The sequence below is a fragment of the Sciurus vulgaris genome (assembly GCF_902686455.1).
Source record: "Sciurus vulgaris genome assembly, chromosome: X".
In the NCBI taxonomy this organism is placed as follows: Eukaryota; Metazoa; Chordata; class Mammalia; order Rodentia; family Sciuridae; genus Sciurus; species Sciurus vulgaris.
In genome coordinates this window covers 54,997,614-55,021,528 of record NC_136471.1, presented here as the reverse complement: position 1 = coordinate 55,021,528, position 23,915 = coordinate 54,997,614, and positions in this window count along the sequence as shown.

The following is a 23,915-nucleotide window of genomic DNA, read 5'->3' as shown; positions in this document are numbered from 1 at the left end:
CCAGGAAATATGAAAAATATGGCTGCTGGATTATGTGGTAAGAGTGTCTTTAATTTTTAAAAAACTGACAAACTGCTTTCTGAAGTGTCTGCATCATTTCACATTCTAACCTGCAATTAGTGAGAATTACTGTTAATGTTACCTTCTCATCAGCATGTGGTATGGTCAGTGGTTAAGATTTGTGCCATTCTAATAAAAATGTAGTGTAATCTCATTTTAATTTGCAATTTCATAATGTATGATTTTTTCTTTTTTCTTTAATTTTATTATCACAACAATGTTGTGTAGATTAAAAAAATAGTGAATGTGTTTGAATTGCTTTTTCTGTTTGTGTGTTTGTTTTTTCCCAGTTCTTAAAGTTTTTATTTGGTAAGCCAAATATTTTAAAGTCAATATTTTAAAGTCAAACCTAGCAACAGTTACTATGGTACTTTTTTTTTTTTCTTCTTGCTCCCTTCAACTGGAAGAATATCTGTGTTTAATTTACTTTTTAAAAAAGTTTATTTTTACAGACTGCATTTTGATTCATTATACACAAATGTGGTACAATTTATCATTTCTGTGGTTGCACACAATGTAACTTCACATCATTCCCGTGATCCTACACGTGTACATAGGGGAATGAAATCCATCTCATTCCACTATCTTTCCTTCTTCGTCTCCCTCCCCACCTTATTTCCCTCTACACAATCCAAAGTTCCTCCATTGTACTTTTACACTCCCCCCACCCCCCGTTACATATCGTCATCCACTTATCAGAGAAAACATTTGGCCTTTGGTTTTGGAGATTGGCTTATTTCACTTAGCATGATATTCTCCATCTCTATCCATTTACCTGCAAATGCCATAATTTTATTCTTCTTTGTGACTGAATAATATTCCTTTGTGTATATACACCACAGTTTCTTTATCCATTCATCTATTGAAGGGCATCCGTATTGATTCCACAATCTAGCTATTGTGAATTGAGCTGCTATAAACATTGATGTGGCTGTGTTACTATAGTATGCTTATTTTAAGTCCTTTGGGTATAGGCCAAGGAGTGGGATAGCTAGGTCAAATGGTGGTTCCATTCCAAGTTTTCTAAGGAATCTCCATACTGCTTTCCAGAGTAACTGCACCAATTTGCAATCCCACCAGCAATGTATGAGTGTGCCTTTTTCCCAACATCCACACCAACACCTACTATTGCTTGCGTTCTTGATAATAGCCTTTCTAATTGCGGTGAGATGAAATCTTAGGGTGGTTTTGATTTGTCACCCTAAAATGACATATGATCTTGAGCATTTTTTCTATATGCTCCTTTTCCATCTGTATATTTTAGGTCCTCTGCACATTTTTAACTTGTAGAATTTTCTTATTTTTGAGTTTTTTAAGTTTTTCATGTATATTGAACAATAGTACTTTGTCTTAAGTCTTTTGCAAATATTTTCACTTTGTCTTGTCATTTGCTGGAGAGATTCTTTCACAAAACAAGTTTTTAAATTTTAATCAACTCCATTTTATCAATTATTTTTTATTAGATCATGACTTTGATTTACCTAAAAGTCATTGCCATACTTAAGTTGTCTAGATTTTCCCTTATATTATCTTTTAGGCATTTTGTACTTATTCTTTTAAGTATATCATCCATTTTGAGTTAATTTTTATGACTGTACTTAAGGTCTGTGTTTAGGTTTATTCTTCTGCTTATGTGTTTCCATGTGGGAAGCCATCCTTATCTAGCAGAATCAGTTGAGGTTGAGTCATGGGACAGAGGCCTGACTTCCTGAATGGCTCCCCTAACTCCACCCTATCCTGTTTAATCACAGAAGTTTCTCCCATTCCAGGCCCATTTACCTGTGTGTCTATAAATAAAGGAGAGTTGGGCTACTCCATGTTGTTAGAGGCCAGAGCTGGTGTGGCCAGACATGTCACACCCCATCTCATTTAAAAGGAGTATTAACTCTTGTGTGTTTATTGAGTAGATGAGTTTATGGGTAATTGATTGATTTATGGCCAATGTCATTTTCTGGCAGTTAACCCTTTTCTCATCCACATGGACTGAGAGACCCCCACATTTCCAGATGCTCCAGAAATATTTGTTGAAAAGATTATCCTTTCTCCATTGAATTTTCTTTAGTTTTTCAATAAAGAGCAACTAACTATATTTATGTAGACCTATCTTTAAGCTCTTTATTCAATTCTATATTGATCTATTTATTTATTCTTTCAACAATTCCACATTGTTTAATTATTGAAGTTTTATAGTAATTATTGAAATCAGTTATGGTCAATAATATGATCTTATTCCTCTTCAATATTTTGTTCACCATTCTTGATCTTCTTTCTGTTCCTATACACCTTGGAATCAGTTCATCAATATCTACGAAATAACTTGTATGGATATTGATTGGGATTGCATGATATCTATAGATCAAATTGGGAAGGACTGACTTCATGAAAATATCAAGTTTTCCTGTCAATAACATGGAATATCTTTTAATTAGCCTTTTGATTTCATTAGTTTTGTAATTTCCTTCATATGGAAAACTCACATGTGCGTGCACACACACACATATACACAAGATTTATAACTAAGTACTTCATGTTGGAAGTTGCTATTACTGTATACAATTTTTCATTTCATATTCCAAAGGTTCATTACTGGTACATAAGAAAGTGACTTTTGTACATTAACCATGTATCCTGCAAACTTGAAAAATCCTTTATTAGTTTTAAGAGTTTCATTGTCAGTTCTTTTGGATTTTTATACATAAAATATTATGTCATCTTGAATGGACTAAAGATGGCAGAGTGGAACTAGGCAACAAACGTTGACTCTTCTGCAGCAACAGTGACAGATAAGCTGTGTCGGAACAGCTGATCGGAGGGTGAGTATCAGAGGGAATGCACTAAGACCATATTGGGTAGTCGAAAACTTGAAGGGATTCAGAAATTTTGATTACTAGACCAGGAAACAGGAAAGAATTACTTAACTCTGATCCCTGACCATGGTTCAGGTGGGAGAGGCAAGAAAGGCAGAAAGAAGGAAAGGCAAAGCTGATAACCTTATTTACATAACAACAGTAGAAAAGAAAGAATGATCCAGTTAATCCAAGGAAGACTCTGCAAATCCACTTAGGAAAGAACTACACAATTTATCTCAAATTATTGGTGGAAAACTGCAGGGAAGCTATCTTGTAGAGGACACACCTAAGCCTGTCTCCTTAGAAGGAATTAAATTTATACAGCATCTTCCCATTAGACAACAGAAAATACTATTGATAGGTAGCAAACAGACATGAGTGTCAGACACATGAAGGAAATAATTCTGTAGATTGGGACTACAGACTGGCCTTCCACATGCTTGCTTGCTTGATTCATTCATTCATTTATTTATTTATTTATTATTTTTGGTACCAAGGATTGAACCCAGGGTGCTTAACCACTGGGCAACATCCCCCCTACCTTTTTATATTTTATTTTGAGATGGGGTCTTACCAAGTTACTTAGGGCTTTGCTAAGATGCTGAGGCTGTCTTTGAACTCGTGATCTTCCTGCCTCAGCCTCCCAGTCCACTGGGATTACAGGTATATGCCACCACACCTGGTCATGTGCTTTCTTTAAACAGTAATTTACCTAAGGCCATTCTGGCCCTACTCTGGTTTAAGTTAATAGAATGTTACATTCCTGGAAAAACAACCTGTCATCCTTAAGACTATTCCCTGCTGAGAAATATAATATTCCTCTTTCCATAAGAAGATAAGAAGGAACCAAGTTATGAGAGGAGGGGGCAGGGGACACACTTTTGTGAACTTTATACAAGTGAAAGATTCCAAGATCCAGGAAAACAGGATAATTAAAAGCAAAGCCCACTGACCGTGAAATCTGTTTTTTTAAAAAAATCCAATGAGAAACAGTCAGCATGGGCCAAGGTGACTGAGAGTTGCCTTTAGATCTTTAGCGTATTATTTAAATCTCTTTGTGATATTAAAATGCCCCTCCTCCCACATGGGTTTCATTTGGCTAACTGTGGCAATAGGGTCTTAGATCTCATTCAATCGCTCATCAGTCAAGAGTTAAGAGGTATTACCTGGGCAGGGCTCTCCAGAAAATGCCCTAAGACCCCTAATAAAACTGGGGAACAAAGGAGGAGTGTGATGGCTCTTTCCTCTTAGAGATAACATGCTTTCTTTGCCTCCCTCTTTAAAGTGCTTTCTTTCCAAATAAACTTTGCTATACTTTTGCTGTTTTATGTCTGGCTTAATATTTTCTTTTGTAACGCAAGACCCAAGAAACACAATGTGACCTCCAGATTCCCAGGTCCATGGCTGGTAACACCATTACAGGGAATACCTTTGAAATGGGTTGTCCTAGTAATCCATGCAGAGGGATCACTGCTAGCTGAAGTTTCCATATACCCAGTCCTCTACTTCTCATAAGGGCTATGGGGTGGAGCTGAAGAAAGAAAAAGTTACACACAGGGAGCACAGCACTGAGGAAGCAGCTAGTACACCAGCTGCTGGCCACCACAGCACAAGACCCAACAGCCAGCAGAAGCACCCTATGTCCCAGTAGTACCATGCACTCACTGCACAGAGGTCCTACACACATGAGCTCCACAGATGACAGCCACTGCTGAGTGCATGCCGACATGGATCCACTAACAGTGTGCCCTGATGGCAGGTAGAAGCCCCATGATCCTCAGCAGTAGAGGCAGAGACCCCCCATGGCCCAAAAGCACCTCATGTCTCACAGAAATGGTCCCCACAGCCTCCAGTCTCCACCAAGCACATGCAGACATGGGCCTGCCAACAGCATTCTGCAGTAGCAGGCACAAGCCAGTGTAACCTGCAGCAGCCAGCAAAGGCATCCTGTGACTCAGCAGCCCAGCAAGAAACACAGAAATGACCTACAGACAAGTGTTCCACAGATGCTGGCCACCTCCCAGTGTGCCATAGAGTAAGTTTTCAAAATGTACCACAGAGTAAGTTTTCAAACACTTTCTTTGATAACCAAACCATGACCAGTTCTGATCTAGTTTTCCAATAGGTTGGTCAGCATATGGTTTGAATCATTTCATCCTTCATAAATCAGTATGTTCTTTATATCATGCCCTTAAAGACTGGACTCTTGGCTGTTTCTAATGAAAAATAAAGATAAATGCTTACTACTTAGAGTTTAGATCCTTATTGCTAGCACCTGGTACTAAAATGTCATTCTGTTAAAAAGTCTCAAAACTTGACCTAGATCCCCAGAGGACTAGATGATTTGGTTAATCCTTTTTCCTAGCTTGCTAAGAAATGTGACTTATATTCAAAATAAATTAAAATGGCAAAATTCAAATCCTGGATTCAGAAAATATTTTAATGGTTTTATAATACAAAATACCCAAGACTAACTTTGTTTTGGGGTAACAGGCACTACAAGTCAGACTCTACTTTCCAACTATTTATTTACTCTGAAACTATAGAATTGGGCAACTAGAAGGCAGAACATGCCATCAACTGAAATTCGGAAGGCTATTAACAGGGCAAGTTAGGAAGGGAAGATGAGTTCACTTTTGAATATCTTGAATTGTAGATGCCTCCTTGACATCAAGGGGGAGCTGTGGATGTGGCAATTGGAGTGCTGGGTGTCTGAGTTCAGGAGGGAGTATAGGCTGGACATTAAATATGTGGAAGTTACTATTTGGACAGTATCTTCAGAGACTGGAGCTGGATGAGATCACCAGTGGAGTGAGTGTACATGGAGAAGAAAAGAGGACTCAGTAATTGAGGGACAGAGTGACATAAAGCAGCTTCCAGGTTTGGGTGCATTTGGTAACGGGAGGGGAGCCTAGGGACTTCAGAATTCTAAAGTTCTTGGGCCTTGTTAGAAATTATGTGAGATGATATATAATAGACAAAGCTTTATGTTGGGAAGTGCTTGCGAAACAAAGCTCAGACTAAGTGGTTTTGGCCAAACCAAATTAATTGGGCTTTTTTTTTTTTTTTAAATAAATATAATGCTGCTGGGAAGAAAAAAAATGTAGATGGAGCAGAAAGGTAAAAAGCGAAAAGTAAACATTTGGTAGCGGTGAAGGGGTAAATATTTGCTCTCTAGCTCACATTCCAAGGTTTTCCAATTAAGTTCCTTGTATAACTTCCAGAAATGGATATTCCATATAAACATGCATATATTTAAAAATAAAAAAAGACTGCATACCAACCATGAAGAGACCAACCTGATAGGTCACAGTCAATTAGGAGTTGTCTCCTGTGACTCACCATAAAGTTACTAGGTGTCCACACACACCAAAGAATGGGGGAAACCTTCTAGATTTGTAGCAGAAGTGGGCTGTTGAGATTGCTGTGTCCAACACAAAGAAACTTAGAGGTAAAATCAAGGAGGTGTAAGCATTTACTAAACCTCTCCAAATCTGATAAAATCCAAAATAGGAAGGCTCATTCATGAGTGTTTCCATTTCAAATACCTTGGCATAGAATAACTAATCTTTCTAATGTTGGCTTTGATTTCACGGATATTATCTTCTGTATTGATTTGACAGGTTTTTTTCTTATTTTATATTGTATTCCTTAATCCGATTTGATGTATTACTTTTAATGGTTTAAAATATGGATAGGAATTATTCTTTTTCCTCCTTGCTTATATTTATATTCTCTCCTCCTTTGTCTCAAGTTCTTCTTCCATTATCTGCTTGTGTTTCTATTCCCTCTAATATTTTCTTTCTTTTTTATGTACTTTTTTCTTATTCATTTTCATTCACATTATATAAGAGTAATTTTCATACCTAATTTCTTAGTGTATTCTAGAACGTGACTCCCATTTTCCACAGATTAATGGAATTGTACAGAATATTTTTACTAATTTTTAAGGTTTATTAATATATGGCTTTGTTCCAAAGTAGTTGCAGTTACTGGTGATTATTATCTCCTCTCGATGTAGTGCTAGAAACTGAACAGAGCAGCAGGATCATGTTGAGTGGGGGTATTCACAATTAGATATATATTCAGCTCAAGAAACTTAGTAAAGAGAAAGTGGCTCCCTGAAAAATTGTTTGTGTAATAGTAGGAAACATGATTATCCCAGCAGATACAAAAAATCAACTTAGAAATACAGGCAATATGAGAAAACAAAGTAATACAAGTCCTCTCAAAGTTTGCAACACTGCAACAACTGACCCTATAGACACTAAAGTGGAGGAAATGCTATAGAAGGATTTCAGAGATTCGAAGACTACAATGATTAATGAATTAGGAGAGAAAATAGGACATAAAACAGGATATAAATCAGTATTTCAATGAAAAGATATTCTAAAAAAGAACCAAACAAATCCTGGAAATGAAAGACTCATTTAAAAAAATAGAAAACAACAACAACAAAAAAAACTCTCAGTTGAAAGTCTCAACAAAGATTGCATCAAATAGAAGACTTATTTTCATGCACTAAAGACGAGGTACACAAACTTGAAAATAAGAAAAGAAAAGGAAACATGATCAGAATATACAAGAACTGTGAGAAAACTATTAAGAGACCAAACCCAAGAATCACTGGAGTCCAAGAGGGATCCAAGGGTTATTGATCATCTTTCCAGTGAAATAATTTCAGAAAAATTTCAAAACCTTGGGAAAGGAATAGGAATTCAGATATAGGATGCATTCATAACCCCAAATGGACAAGATTAAAAAAGAACTTTTTCATGACATGGTATAATTAAAATAATAATAATAATAATATTAAAAATAAAATTTCTAAAATAAAGAACAGGGATACAATTTAATTTTTAACTGTGTCCCTCTTTCTTCAAATGTTTCTTCTTCCATCTCCCCATCAATTTTTATTTTGCAAGACTCTTGACATAGAGAGACCTCGAATCATTCTAAACACATCTGTTCTGATGTGACAAGAGGAACAAAATAAAGGAAAAAGAAAAGAGGAGGACTTTCAAGATGGCAGACTAGAGGGTGGCTGCATTTCATGTTGCTGCAGGACTTAGGATTCAAGAAGAGGAGATATTGAGAGACTTGGGACCAACTCAAAGTCGCCGGGTGAGTCTCTCTCGTTGGGGAGGCATCCCGGATGGAGCGGTAGTCCCGGAACGCAGGGCACTTTGTGAAGTAGAGCTGCCCAATGAGACACCCCTCCCCCCACTGGAGCAGTGAACTCGGACAACTGGGAGCATCATAGAGGAGGCCGCTCAGCACAGCGCTTGGACTCAGAGCAACCACTGGGGCTCCAGGCGGCTGCCCTGAGGAGGAGAGCACAGCGAGCTGTTTGGACTCAGAGTGACCACTCCTGAACACGGGCGGGGGCTACCCGGAGGAGGAGGAGGAGGAGGAGTGCGGCAGGTGACTTGGACTTGGAGCGACTATACAGGACTCCAGGGGGCTGCTCAGAAGAGGGGCCACATAGCCAGGCGATTAGGTGCAGAGCAGGGTCCCAGGACCTAGGTGACTTCTTGGTGGAAGAGCCACACAGAGACAAGCTGAGGGGCAGAGCAAAGGTTCCAGGACTGCGGGCAGCTTCTCTGAGGAGGGGCAGCCTAAGGAGACTCATCTGCAAAGGGTGAGGCTCCCAGGCCCAGGAGGTAGGTCAGGGCCCCTGGGAACATAGCAGAGGAAGGCTTCCCAGCCCAGGCAGTAGTTGTGGATTGAGGGGAACCTCTAGGAGGGGAACTGACCAGCAAGACCTCCCCACCGGGTTAGTCTTCTTCGCCGGGTGAGGTTTTCCCACAAGGACAATAAAACCAGAGACACAGGCCCAAACAGGCCTTGCCTCAGCCCGCAGCCAAGTTCCCCTTTGGATGACCATTGGTCAACAAGTGGAGGCACCTCTGCCGGCTAGCAGGGAATATACCCCACCTGAAGGCCACCACCCCTAGAGAGACAGCTTCCTTGTGGAGCACCGCATTATCAACTTCCTCCAAGACTTCAGCCTACGGAAGTCTAAGAGGGGATATACTAGAAATCGTCAGGGACATTATAAGTCAATAGAGGAAATCTGCAATATCTCAGCGATCCACTGATACCTGAACAACATGAGAAAACAAGGGAAGAATATGCCGCAAACAAATCTAGATGATACATCAATAAAACCCAATGACAGCATGGCAGAAGAAATGACAGAAAGGGAGTTCAGAATGTACATAATTAAAATGATCAGGGAAGCAAACGATGAGATGAAAGAGCAAATGCAGGCATTGAATGATCACACCAATCGACAGTTCAAAGAGCAAATACAGGAAGCAAAAGATCATTTCAATAAAGAGTTAGAGATACTGAAAAAAAACAAACAGAAATCCTTGAAATGAAGGAAACAATAAACCAAATTAAGAACTCCATAAAAAGCATAATCAATAGGATAGAACCCCTGGAGGACAGAACCTCAGATATTGAAGACAAAATATTTAACCTTGAAAACAAAGTTGACCAAACAGAGACGATGGTAAGAAATCATGAACAGAATCTACAAGAACTATGGGATATCATGAAAAGGCCAAATTTAAGAATTATTGGAATACAGGAAAGCTTAGAGAAACAAACGAAAGGAATGAACAATCTATTCAATGAAATGATATCAGAAAATTTCCCAAATCTGAAGAATGAAATGGAAAATCAAGTTCAAGAGGCTTATAGGACTCCAAATACACAGAATTACAACAGACCCACACCAAGGCAAATTATAATGAAAATACCTAACAAAAAATTAAAGACAAAATTTTAAAGACTTTGAGAGAAAAGAACCAAATTACATTCAGGGAGAAACCAATACAGATATCAGCAAATTTTTCAATCCAGACCCTAAAAGCTAGAAGGGCCTGGAACATCTTTTAAGCCCTGAAAGAAAATGGATGCCAACGAAGAATCCTATACCCAGCAAAACTTACCTTCAGATTTGACGATGAAATAAAATCCTTCCATGATAAACAAAAGCTAAAACAATTTACAAAAAGAAAGCCAGCATTACAGAACATTCTCAGCAAAATATTCCATGAGGAAGAGATGAAAAACAAAGAAGCAAATCAGCAAAGGGAGGAACTATCCTAAAGGAATTGTCAAATAAAGGAGGAACCAAGTCGTGTCAAAAAATAAATGAATAAATTTTAAAAAATGAGCTAAATGATTGGGAATACAAATCATATCACAATAATAACCCTGAATATGAATGGCCTGAACTCGTCAATCAAAAGACATAGACTGGCAGATTGGATTAAAAAGAAAGATCCAACAATATGTTGCCTGCAAGAGACTCACCTAATAGAAAAAGATACCCATAGACTAAAGGTGAAAGGATAGGGAAAAACATACCATGCACATGGACTCAGCAAAAAAGCTGGGGTATCCATCATCCTTTCAGATAATGTGGACTTCAAGCCAAAGTTAGTCAGAAGGGATAAAGAAGGACATTTCATACTGCTTAAGGGAAGCATAAATCAGCAAGACATAACAATCATAAATATCTATGCCCCAAACAGTGGCACATCCATTTATGTCAAACAAATCCTTCTCAATCTCAGAAACCAAATAGACCATAACGCAATAATACTAGGTGATTTTAACACACCTCTCTCTCCACTGGACAGATCTTCCAAACAAAAATTGAACAAAGAAACCATACATCTCAATAACACAATCAATAATTTAGACTTAACGGACATTTATAGAATATACCATCCAATGAAGAGAGGATACACTTTCTTCTCAGCAGCACATGGATCCTTCTCTAAAATAGACCATATATTATGCCACAAAGCTAATGTTAGCAAATACAAGAAGATAGAGACACTACCTTGTATTCTATCAGATCATAATGGATTGAAATTAGAAATAAATGAAAGAGTAAAAAACAGAAACTACTCCAACACTTAGAGATTAAACAATATGCTATTATATGATGAATGGATAACAGAAGATATTAGGAAGGAAATTAAAAAATTCTTAGAGGTAAGTGAGAACAAAGAAACATCATATCAAAATCTCTGGGACACTATGAAAGCAGTACTTAGAGGAAAATTTATTTCATGGAGCACATTCAATAAAAGAATTATTTTATTCTTATACATGATTATTTCAATAGAGGCAGAAAAAGCATTTGATAAAATACAGCATCCCTTCATGCTCAAAACACTAGAAAAAATAGTGATAGTGGGAACATTCCTTAACATTGTAAAGGCCATCTATGCTAAGCCCATGGCCAATATCATTCTAAATGGTGAAAAACTGAAAGCAACAAATAAATGATCTAACACTACAGCTCAAAGCCCTAGAAAAAGAAGAAGAGAGCAACACCAATAGTCATAGAAGACAGGAAATAGTTAAACTCAGAGTTGAAATCAATGAAATTGAAACAAAAGACAATACAAAAAATTGACAAAATAAATAGCTGGTTCTTTGAAAAAATAAACAAAATTGATAAACCCTTAGCCACACTAACAAAATAAGAGAAAACCCAAATCACTAAAATTCGGAATGAACAAGGAAATATCACAACAGACATGATTGAAATACAAAACATAATTAGAAGCTATTTTGAAAATCTATACTCCAACAAAATAGAAAATTTCGAAGACATCAACAGGTTTCTAGAGACATATGAATTGCCTAAACTGAACGAGGAGGACATACACAATTTGAATAAACCAATTTCAAGTAATGAAATAGAAGAAGTCATCAAAAGCCTACCAACAAAGAAAAGTCTGGGACCAGATGGGTTCTAGGCGAGTTGTACAAAATCTTTAAAGAAGAGCTCATTCCAATACTTCTCAAAGTATTTCATGAAATAGAAGAGGAGGGAACCCTCCGAAACTCATTCTATGAAGCCAATATCACACTGATACCTAAACCAGACAGAGACTCATCAAGGAAAGAACATTTCAGACCAATATCCTTAATGAACATTGACGCAAAAATTCTCAACAAAATTTTAGCAAATTGCATACAAAAACATATTAAAAAGATAGTGCACCATGATCATGTGGGTTTCATCCCAGGGATGCAAGCTTGGTTCAACATCATGAAATCAATAAATATAATTCACCATATCAATAGACTTAAAGTCAAGAATCACATGATTATTTCAATACAGGCAGAAAAAGCATTTGATAAAATACAGCATCCCTTCATGCTCAAAACACTAGAAAAAATAGGGATAGTGGGAACATTCCTTAACATTGTAAAGGCCACCTATGCTAAGCCCATGGCCAATATCATTCTAAATGGTGAAAAACTGAAAGCATTCCCCCTAAAAACTGGAACAAGGCAGAGATGCACTCTTTCACCACTTCCATTCAATGGAAATCTATGAGCAACAGAATGAAACTAAACCCATATCTCTCACCGTGCATAAAACTCAACTCAAAATGGATCACGGACCTCGGAATCAGCCCAGAGACCCTGCAGAGAATAGAAGAAAAAGTAGGTCCAGATCTTCAACATGTCGGCTTAGGACCAGACTTCCTCAACAGGACTCCCATAGCACAAGAAATAAAAGCAAGATTCTATAACTGGGATAGATTCAAACTAAAAAGCTTTCTCTCAGTGAAGGAAATTATGAGCAATGTGAAGAAACAGTCTACAGAGTAGGAGAAAATCTTTGCCAATCATACTTCAGATAGAGCACTCATCTCCAGAGTCTATAAAGAACTCAAAAAACTCTACACCAAGAATACAAATAACCCAATCAACAAATGGGCAAAGGAAATGAACAGACACTTCACAGAAGATGTACAAGCAATCAACATACATATGGAAAAATGTTCAACATCTCTAGTAATAAGAGAAATGCAAATCAAAACTACCCTAAGATTCCATCTCACCCCAATTAGAATGGTGATTATCAAGAATACAAGCAACAATAGGTGTTGGAGAGGATGTGGGGAGAAAGGCATACTCATACATTGCTGGTGGGTTGCAAATTAGTGCAGCCACTCTGGAAAGCAGTGTGGAGATTCCTTAGAAAGTTTGGAATGGAACCACCATTTGACCCAGCTATCCCACTCCTTGGTCTATACCCAAAGAACTTAAAATCAGCATACTACAGAGATACAGCCACATCAATGTTCATAGCTGCTCAATTCACAATAGCCAGACTGTGGAACCAACCTAGATGCCCTTCAATTGATGAGTGGATAAAGAAGCTGTGGTATATATATACAATGGAATATTACTCAGCCATAAAGAATGATAAAATTATGGCATTTGCAGGCAAATGGATGAAATTGGAGAATATCATGCTAAGTGAGATAAGCCAATCTCAAAAAAACCAAGGGAGTAATGATCCCACCGATAAGCGGATGATGACACATAATGGGGGGGTGGGAGGTGTTAGTGTTAGGGTTAGAGTTAGGTTTAGGGAGAGGGGCAAGAATGGAGGAAGGAAGGACTGTATAGAGGGAAAAGAGGGGTGGAAGGGGTGGGGGGAAGGGAAAAATAACAGAATGAATCAAACAACATTACCCTATATAAATTTATGATTACACAAATGGTACACCTTTACTTCATGTACAGAAAAACAACATGTATCCCATTTGTTTACAATTAAAAAAAAATCCTTATTGGAAAGAAAAAAAGAAAAGCAAAGAGGAACTTCCTCTTGTAAAATCCTAAGTGCATTATTATCTCTTGGAATGTTTTCCTTCTCTTTATTTACTCAAGCAATGTGTGTGTGTGTGTGTGTGTGTGAGAGAGAGAGAGAGAGAGAGAGAGAGAGAGAGAGAGAGAGAGAAAGGGAGCGAGGAAAGACAGAGAGAGAGAGAGTGACAGAGAGGAGAGAGAGGGAGGGACTCTATTTTCTCTATTTTGAAAGTTTAAGGATAGAGTTTTAAAAGGCTCAATAGAAAATTCATAGGGTACAGAAAAATGCTAGGTAACATTTAGATTCAAGACAATCAGAATTACTTCTTGTTTCCCAGCCTAGACTCTAAAAGACAGATTTGTAATGATGTATTTCCAAGCACTGAAAAAAAGTAATTGGAACCAAGATTTCTATGTCTAGCATAGATATCATTTAGAATCAAAGAAGAAATAAAAACCTTCTAAGAAACAAATAAGCTAAAAAAATTCATTAATATTAAGTCAGCACTAAATAAAGTATTCAAAGGAATACTACACACAGAATGTGTTAAAAACAAATCTCAAGCTGGGTGCTGTGGGGAACGCTTGTAATCCCAGTGACTCAGGAGGCTGAGACAGGAGGATCACAACTCTAAAACCAGCTTCAGTAACTTATTGAGGCCTTAAGCAATTTAGCAAGACCCTGTCTCAAAATAAAAAAATAAAAATGGCTGGGGATGTGGCTCAGTGGTTAAGTACCCTTGAATTCAATCCGTAGTACCCTTCCTCAAAACCCTAACCCCTCAAAAAACAAAACAAATACCCCAAAACAAACAACAACAACAAACAAAAAGAAATCTCATAGCCAGCAAATAGTAGAATCTCTTTAAAAGAACAGCTAAGCAAATGATTATTAGGATCAAATTTAACATTAGAATTAATCAAAATGGCAGAAATAAACAAATTCTTCTTTATAGTAACACCGAATGTAAGTGGTCTCAACTTTCCAATTAAAAGATATATACTGTTAGGTTCAATTGGAAAGTAAAGCCCAACTAGATGTTGCTTTCTGGAGACATACTTCTCAGGCAAAGACATCCACAGGTTGAGAGTGAAAAATGGAAATTCATATTTCATGCAGATGGAGCCCAAAAGAAACCAGGAACAGCTACTCTTACATCTGACAAAGCAGACTTCTAGTCAGAATTAATCAGAAGAGAAAAAGAAGATCACTTGATAATGGTAAAGCAAGCAATGAAATGAGAAGATATAATAATGGTGAATATATATGCCTCAAACATTGGTGCACTTAATTACTTAAAACAAACACTACTTTACACAAGGCTCACCAGATTTCAATAATAACACTAGGTAATTCTAACAAACTTCTCTCACTAATAGATAGATCATCCAGATGAAATCAGCAAGGATACTTCAAGCCTAAAAAATACTATAAGTGGATCTAAAAAACAGATATAATATTTTATCCAATGACAGAATAATATACTTTCTTTTCATTTGCTTATGGAATTATCTCCAAATTAGGCAATATTTTATTTCACAATGCAAGTCTTAACAAATACAAAAAGTCAATATAATTCTTTGCATCATCTCAGGTCATATGGAATTAAATTATAAATCAACAGGAAGAAAAACTACACAATCTATATAAACACATGAAGTTTGCACTACAAAATTTTGAGCAATGAGTGTCCATAGATGATATTAGAGGGAAGTTGAAAACTTCTTAAAATCAAATGAAAATAGAGACACAATGTACCAGTGTTACTGGCATACTATGAAGGAATTTCTAAGAGGAAAATGAGTGTCAACTTTAAAAAATAATATCTAGAAAGATCCCAAATAAGCAAATTAATGATGAATCTTAAGGTCCTAGAAAAACAAGTCCCAATTACAAAGCTAGTAGAAGGACAGAAATAATATCACAGCCAAAGTTAATGAAATAGAGAATAAAAAACTTAAAGGGTCAACATAACAAAGAGTTGACTCTTGGAAAAGATAAATAACATTGATAAAACCTTAACCAAAGTAACCAAAAAGAAAAAAATATGAACATTAATAAAATTATAAAAGAAAAAAGAGGTATCACTATAGACATCTTGAAATTCAGAGGATCATTAGAGCCATTTTGAAAACTTTTATTCCAATAAATTAGAAAATCCAGAAGAAATAGATAAATTTATACACATACACAACCCACAAAAATTTAACCAAGATGATACAAAAAGCCTAAAAAACTAATAATAAGAAATGAGATTGGAGAAATAATAAAAAAAAAAAAACTTCCAGCAAAGAAAATCCTAGGACCAGATGGATTCTTAGCTTAATACTACCAGACCTTTAAAGATCTCCACCAATTCTCAAATAATTCCATGAAATATAAAGGTGGAATACTTCCACAATCATTCTATGAATTCAGTATCATCCTGGTACTAAAACCAGTAAATGACATGTCAAGGTACAAAACTACAGACCAATATTCTCAATAAACATAGACACAAAAATCCTTAGCAAAATATTAGCAAAGTATTCAAAACTCTGTAAAAGAATTTTATATCACACTGGGTGTGGTGACTGATGCCTGTAATCACAGCAGCTCAGGAGGCTGAGGCAGGAGGATGACAAGTTCAAAATCAGCCTCAGCAAAAGCAAGGTGCTAGGCATTACAGTGAGACCCTGTCTCTAAATAAAATACAAAATAGGGCTGGGGATGTGACTCAGTGGTAGAGTACCCCTGAGTTCAATCCCCAGTAGCCACCATCCCCCACACACACAAAAAAGAATTGTACAGCATGATCAAGTTAGTTTCATTACAGGGATGCAAGAATGGTTCAACATACACAAATTAATACATGTAATTAATCACAAAAATTGAATTAAGGACAAAAATTACATGATCATCCCAATAGATGCAGAAAAAAATATTTGACAAAATTCATTACTCATTCTTTTAAAAAATGTGGCATAAACTAGGGATAGAAGGAAGTTTCCTTAATACCATAATAGCTATATATGACATACCTAAAGCCATGATCATATTGAATGGGGAAAGAATTTCCTCTAAAACCAGGAACAAAACAACTATGTCCATTCTCATCACCCTATTCAGTAAAGAACTTGAAATTGGGGGCAGAGCAAATGGAAAAGAAGAGAAAAGAAAAGGAATACAGTTAGCAAAGGGAGAAACAATTATCACTGCTTGCAGATGATATGATCCTATACTTAGAAGATTAAAATAAAAAGTTCCACCAGAAGATTCCTAAGAGCTGACAGGACTAGGAAAAAACACATAAACTCATATGGAAGAAAAAAGACTCAGAATCATAAAAACAATTCTAAGCAGAAAAAAAGAGCAATGCTAGAGGCATCAAAATGCCCAATTCAAAATTATACTACAGAACTTTAGTGACAAAAACAGCATGGTAGTGGTGTAAGAATAGATACATTGACCAACGGAACAGACTAGATGACACTGAAAAAGCAAGGTGCCAAAAACATACGTTAGAGAAATGGTGCCTGGAAAACTGGATATACATACATAAAAAAATTAAACTAAATCCCTACTTCTCACCCTCCATGTATAGGAACTACACTCCAACATATTGGTGCAGAAAGTGACTTCCTTAATAGGACTCTAAAGTTTGAGAAATAAAACCAAGAATTAATAAATGCATGACATCGAATAAAAAAGCTTTTGAACAATAGAAGAAACAAGCACATAAAGAGAAAGTCTACAGAAGAAAGAACCTTTTGCCAGCTATTCTTCCAACAGAGGATTAATACACAGAACACATAAAGAACTCAAAAAAATCTAACACCACACACACACACACACACACACACACGCACACGCACACCATCCATAAATGGGCCAATGAAAGAAATAAACATTTCTCAAAAGAAATTCAAATGAGCAGCAAATACATGAAAAAAAAATGTTAAAGATCTTTAGCAATCAGGGAAATGCAAATCAAAACTACATGTCACATTAGTTAGACAATCAAGCATACAATAATAATAAATGATGGTAGGATGTGGGGAAAAAAACTCATATACAGTTTTAGTTGGATTGCAAATTATTATTATAAGCACTATTGAAATCAGTATAAAGTTTTCTCAAAAGACGAGGAATGAGTGAGGTGGGAGGGAGGAAAGAATGGAGGAAGGAGGGACTGTATAGAGGGAAAAGAGGGGTGGGAGGGATGGGGGGAGGAAAAAATAACAGAATGGATCAAAAACTATTACCCTATGTAAATGTATGGTTACACAAATGCTATGCCTCTACTTCATGTACAACCAGAGAAACAAGATGTACCCAATTTTGTTTACAATAAGAAATAAAACTAGGCATGAAACCACCATATGACCCAGCTATACCTCTCTTTGGTATTTATCCAAAAGATTTAGAATACGTAACATTCAAAAAAGCTAAAATTACAAAGTGGGTATAATATAGAAGATATATGAATACCCATGTTTATAGCAGCACAATTCACAATAGCCAAATTATGGAATCATAATACAACTTCTTAATATTTTCTTCAGGATGTTTGAATCAATATTTATAAAAAGATATTGGGATATAATTTTCTTTTCCTGTAAGGCCTTTGTATAATTTTGATACTAGATTAATACTGACTTCAAATGATATAGGAAGTATTTCCTCTGTTCCCACCTATTGAATGAGGGCATAGAGAATTGGTCTAATTTCTTTCTTAAATGTTTTGTAGAATTGCACTTCAGAATGTATTCATTTAATTTCTTCTATGGACATAGGTCTATTGAGGTTATTTCTTTTGTATGAGTTTTGGCATATTGTTTCTTTTAAGGAATTGGTCCATTTCATCCAGGTTATCAAATCTGTGGGCATAGACATATTCACACTATCTTTGAATATCTTTTTAATATACATGGGATTTACAGTGATGTCCTGTCTTTCAGATATTAATAATTTATGCTTTGGTTTATTCTTTGTTAGGTTCCTTATAAGTTATTGGTTTTATTGATTTCTTCAAACAAACAGCTTTAATTTTTGTTGTTTCTCATTTGATTTCCTATTTTTAATTTCATCTCTGTTTGTATAATTTTTTTTTCTGATTACATTGGACTCAATTAGTCTATTTTTCTTCTTTCCTAGGTTGAAAGCTTAGGTTATTGATTTCAGATTTTTTAAAAAAATTTTAATATATGTATATACACATATGTATATATATATATTTAATGATACAAATTTCCTTTCAAACATTGCTTTAGCTACATCCTACAAATTTTGATAAATTGTCTTAGTTCATTTTCTGCTTCTGTAATAGAATATAACACAAACTGGGTAAATTATAAACAATATAAGTTTATTTACCTTGTGGTTCTGGAGACTATGAGGTCCAACAGCATGGCGCCTACATCTGGTAAGGACTTTCTTGCCATATCACAAATGATGGAATGGCATGAAAGCACATGTGTGAGAGACAGAAAATAAGGCCAAATTCATTCCATTACCAGAACCTACCCCCATAATAATGAACTCATTCTTTTTCTCTTATTTTTAATTGAATTTTTTACAGAATGCACTTTGATTAATTGTACACAATTGGGGTATATCATTTCATTTCTATGGTTGTACATGATGTAGATTCATACTATTCAAGTAATCATACATGTATATAGGGTAATGATGTCTGTCTCATTCCACCATTTTTCATACCCCCCTCCCTCTCATTTCCTTCTACATAATCTAAAGTTCCTCCATTCTACTCTCACCAACCACATCCCCAACCCCATTATATATCATCTTCCACTTATCAGGTAAAACATTCAGTCTTTGGTTTTGAAGATTGACTTATTTCACTTAGCATGATATTTTCTAATTCCATCCATTTATTTGCAAATGCCATAATATTATTCTTCTTTATGGCTGAATAATATTCCATTGTGTGTATATATACCACAGTTTCTTTACCCATTCATCTGTTGAAGGGCATCTAGGTTGGTCCCACAATCTAGCTATTGTGAATCAAGCTACCATAAATATTGATGTGGCTGTGTTACTGTAGTTTGCTGATTTTAAGTCGCTTGGGTATAAACCGAGGAGTGGGATAACTGTGTCAAAATGTGTGTCCATTCCAAGTTTTCTTAGGATTCTCCATACTGCTTTCCAGAGTGACTGCACCAATTTGCAATTCCACCAGCAATGTAAAAGTGTGCCATTTTCCCCACATCCATGCCAACATCTATTATTGTTTGTGTTCTTGATAATAGCCATTCTAATTGGAGTAAGATAAAATCTTAGAGCTGTTTTAATTTGCATTTCTCTAATTACTAGAGATGTTGAACTGTTTTTCACATATTTATTACTCACCTGTAAGTCTTCTTCTGTAAAGTGTCCAGTTCCTTGGCCCATTTATTGATTGGGTTCTTTGTATTTATGGTGTAAAGTTTTGTAAGTTCTTTATAAATTTTGAAGATAAGCGGTCTATGTCAAGTGCATGTGGAAAAGACTTTCTCCCACTCTGTAGGCTCTCTTTTCACATTATTGATTGTATCCTTTGCTGAGAAAAAGCTTTTTAGTTTGAGTTCATCCCATTTATTGACTCTTGCTTTGATTTCTTGTGCTTTGGGAGTCTTCTTAAGGAAGTCTGATCCTAAGCCAACATGATGAAGATTTGGGCCTACTTTGTCTTCTACTCGGTACAGGATCTCTGGTCTAATTCCTAAGTCCTTGATCCATTTTGAGTTGAGTTTTGTGCAAGGTGAGAGATAGAGGTTTAATTTCATTTTACTGCATATGGATTTACAGTTTTCCCACCACCATTTGTTGAAGAGGCTATCTTTTCTCCATTGCATATTTTTGGCCCCTTTGTCTAGTATGAGAAAATTGTATTTATTTGGGTTTGTGTCCATGTCCTCCATTCTGTACCATTGATCTACCTGTCTATTTTGGTGCCAATACTGTCGCTGGCTCTTTGCGGTTCCAAAAATCCATGGATATTTGTCACCGCCTGCAGCAACAACTTGCACGGGTCTTATGGGTGGTGGAGTGGAAACTGAGGCACTTCTATCTTTCTCTTTAGTGCACTGCTTTCTTGCTTGTTTACTTATAGAGGATAGAGGAAATGAGGTTTACTTGCTTTGAGAGGAGAGAGAGAGAGAGACTTTGCTTATCAGAGAGAGAGACTTTGCTTAAGAGAGAAACTTGCTACGCCTTAAAGTCCTGCATCCTGTGAACTAAGGGTACGTCCACCCAAGGTGCCCTAGTGATGCGTCTCAGTTCTCCGTTCCACGATCTGCCTTCCGCCGCTGCCCCTACTTGCTGCTGTGTTCTTTCTTCTGGCTTTTTTGCTAATGGCTGCTGTGGCGTGTCTTCTGCTACTGCTTTTCTTCTGCTAATGGCTGCTGTCCGTGTTTTTCCCTCTGGCTGCTTCTAATGGCTGCTGTGTGTGTGTGTCTCGCTCCGCCTACGCTTATATCACCTCCAGGACGCGGAGAGCAGGGCCACGCCTCTTACGCAAAAATTAGGCGAGACGCTCAGAGCAGGCAATTAGTGCTCGAGAACACATGCACATACATTGTGTGCGTGGACGAGAAAATCACCTGAGTGTGCTTATGTCAATTAACCTCCTCGCTGCCGAAGTGATCAGGTGCCATCCCGGCACCGCCAACATGGCACAGCCCCCAACAAATACCATGCTGCTTTTGTTACTATTGCTTTCTAGTATAGTTGAAGGTCTGGTATTGCGATACCCCCCGCTTCACTCTTCCTGCTAAGGATTGCTTTAGCTATTCTGGGTTTCTTATTCTTCCAGATGAATTTCATGATTGCTTGTCTATTTCTGTAAGGTACGTCATTGGGATTTTAATTGGAATTGCATTGAATCTGTATAGCACTTTTGGTAGTATGGCCATTTTGACAATATTAATTCTGCCTATCCAAGAACATGGGAGATCTTTCCGTCTTCTAAGATCTTTCTTAATTTCTTTCTTCAATGTTTTGTAGTTTTCATTGTAGAGATCTTTTACCTCTTTGGTTAGATTGATTCCCAAGTGTTTTATGTTTTTTGTGAGGCTATTGCAAATGGAGTTGTTTTCCTCACTTCTCTTTCAGATGTTTCATCACTTGCATATAAAAATGCTTTAGTTTTATGCGTGTTGATTTTATAGCCTGCTATTTTGCTGAATTCATTGATGAGGTCTAGAAGTTTTCTGGAGGAGTTTTTTTGGATCCTCTAAATAAAGAATCATGTCATCAGCAAATAGTGACAGCTTAAGTTCCTCTTTTTTTTCTATTCCTATCCCTTTAATTTCTTTAGTCTGCCTAATTGCTCTGGCTAGAGTTTCAAGGACAATGTTGAATAGAAGTGGTGAAAGAGGCCATCCCTGTCTTGTTCCCGTTTTTAAAGGGAATGGTTTCAGTTTTTCGCCATTAAGAATGATGTTGGCCATGGGCTTAGCATAAATAGCCTTTACAATGTTGAGGTACGTTCCTACTATCCCTATTTTTTCTAGTGTTTCAAGCATGAAGGGGTGCTCTATTTGATCAAATGCTTCCTCAGCATCTATAAAAATAGTCATATGATTCTGAAATTTATGTCTATTGATGTGGTGAATTATGTTTATTGATTTCCAGATGTTGAACCAACCTTGCATCCCTGGGATGATACCCACTTGATCATCGGGCTTTATCTTTTTAATATGCTTTTGTATGCAATTTGTCAGTATTGTGTTAAGGATTTTGGCATTTATGTTCACAAGGGATATTGGTCTAATGTTTTCTTTCCTTGATGAGTCTTGTCTGGTTTTGGTATCAGAGTGATACTAGCTTCATACAATGTGTTTGGAAGAGTTCCCTCCTTTTCTATTTCCTGAAATACTCTTGGGAGAATCGGTATTAGTTCTTTAAAGGTCTTGTAGAATTCAGCTGAGAATTCATCTGATCCTGGACTCTTCTTTGTTGGTAGACTTTTGATGGCTTCTTCTATTTTGGTGTTGAAATTGATCTTTTTAATTGTTTATTGTGTACATCTTCCTGATTCAGTTTGGGAGGATCATATGTCTCTAAAAATTTGTCAATGTCTTTGATATTTTCTATTTTGTTGGAGTATAGATTTTCAAAGTAGCTTCTAATTATGTTATGTATTTCAATGGTGCCTGTTCTGATCTTTCCTTTTTCATCACAAATTCTTGTATTTTGAGTTTTCTCTGTCCTTCTCTTCATTAGTGTGGCTGTGGGTTTATCAATTTTGTTTACTTTTTCAAAGAACCAACTTTTTGTTTTGCCAATTTTTTGAATTGTTTCTCTTGTTTCAATTTCAATGATTTCAGCTCTGATTTTAATTATTTCCTGTCTTCTGCTATTTTTGATGTTGATCTGTTCTTTTTTTTCTAGGTCTTTGAGATGTAATGTTAGGTCACTTAGTTGTTGACTTTTTATTGTTTTAATGTATGAGCTCAATGCAATGAACCTTCCTCTTAGTACTGAGTTCAAAGTGTCCCAGAGATTTTTATACATTATATCATTGTTCTCGTTTACCTCTAAGAATTTTTTTATTTCCTCCCTGATGTCTTCTGTTATCATTGCATCACTCAATAGCATATGTTTTAGTATCCAGATGTAGGAGTAGTTTTTGTTTTTTATCATTTTTTTTCCTAATTGCATTCCATAATGTTCTGATAGAATACAAGGTACTGTCTATTTTTTTATATTTACTAATGGCTTCTTTGTGGCATAGCAAATGGTCTATTTTGGAGAAGGATCCATGAGCTGCTGAGAAGAAAGTATATTCACTTGATGATGGATGAAATACTCTGCAAATGTCCATTAAGTCTATATCATTGATAGTATTAATTCTATAGTTTCTTTGTTCAGTTTTTGTTTGGAGGATATATCCAGTGGTGAGAGCAGTGTGTTAAAGTCCCCCACTATTACTGTGTTTTGGTCTATTTGATTCTTAAAATTGAGAAGCGATTGTTTGATATACAGAGATACTCCAATGTTTGGGGCATAAATATTTAAAATTGTTATGTCTTGCTGATTTATGCTTCCCTTAAGCAGTATGAAATGTCCTTCTTTATCCCTTATGACTAACTTAGGTTTGAAGTCCACTTTATCTGATATGAGGATGGAGACCCCTACTTTTTAAATTATTATTATTTTTATTCAACTTTTAATTATTTACAGACTGCATTTTGATTCATTGTACACAAATGGGGTACATAATTTCATTTGTATGGTTTTACACAATGTAGATTCATACCATTTGTGTAATCATACATGTACATAGGGTAATGATGTCTGTCTCATTCCACCATTTTTCATACCCCCTCCCTTTCATTTCCTTCTACATATTCTAAAGTGCCCCCATTATT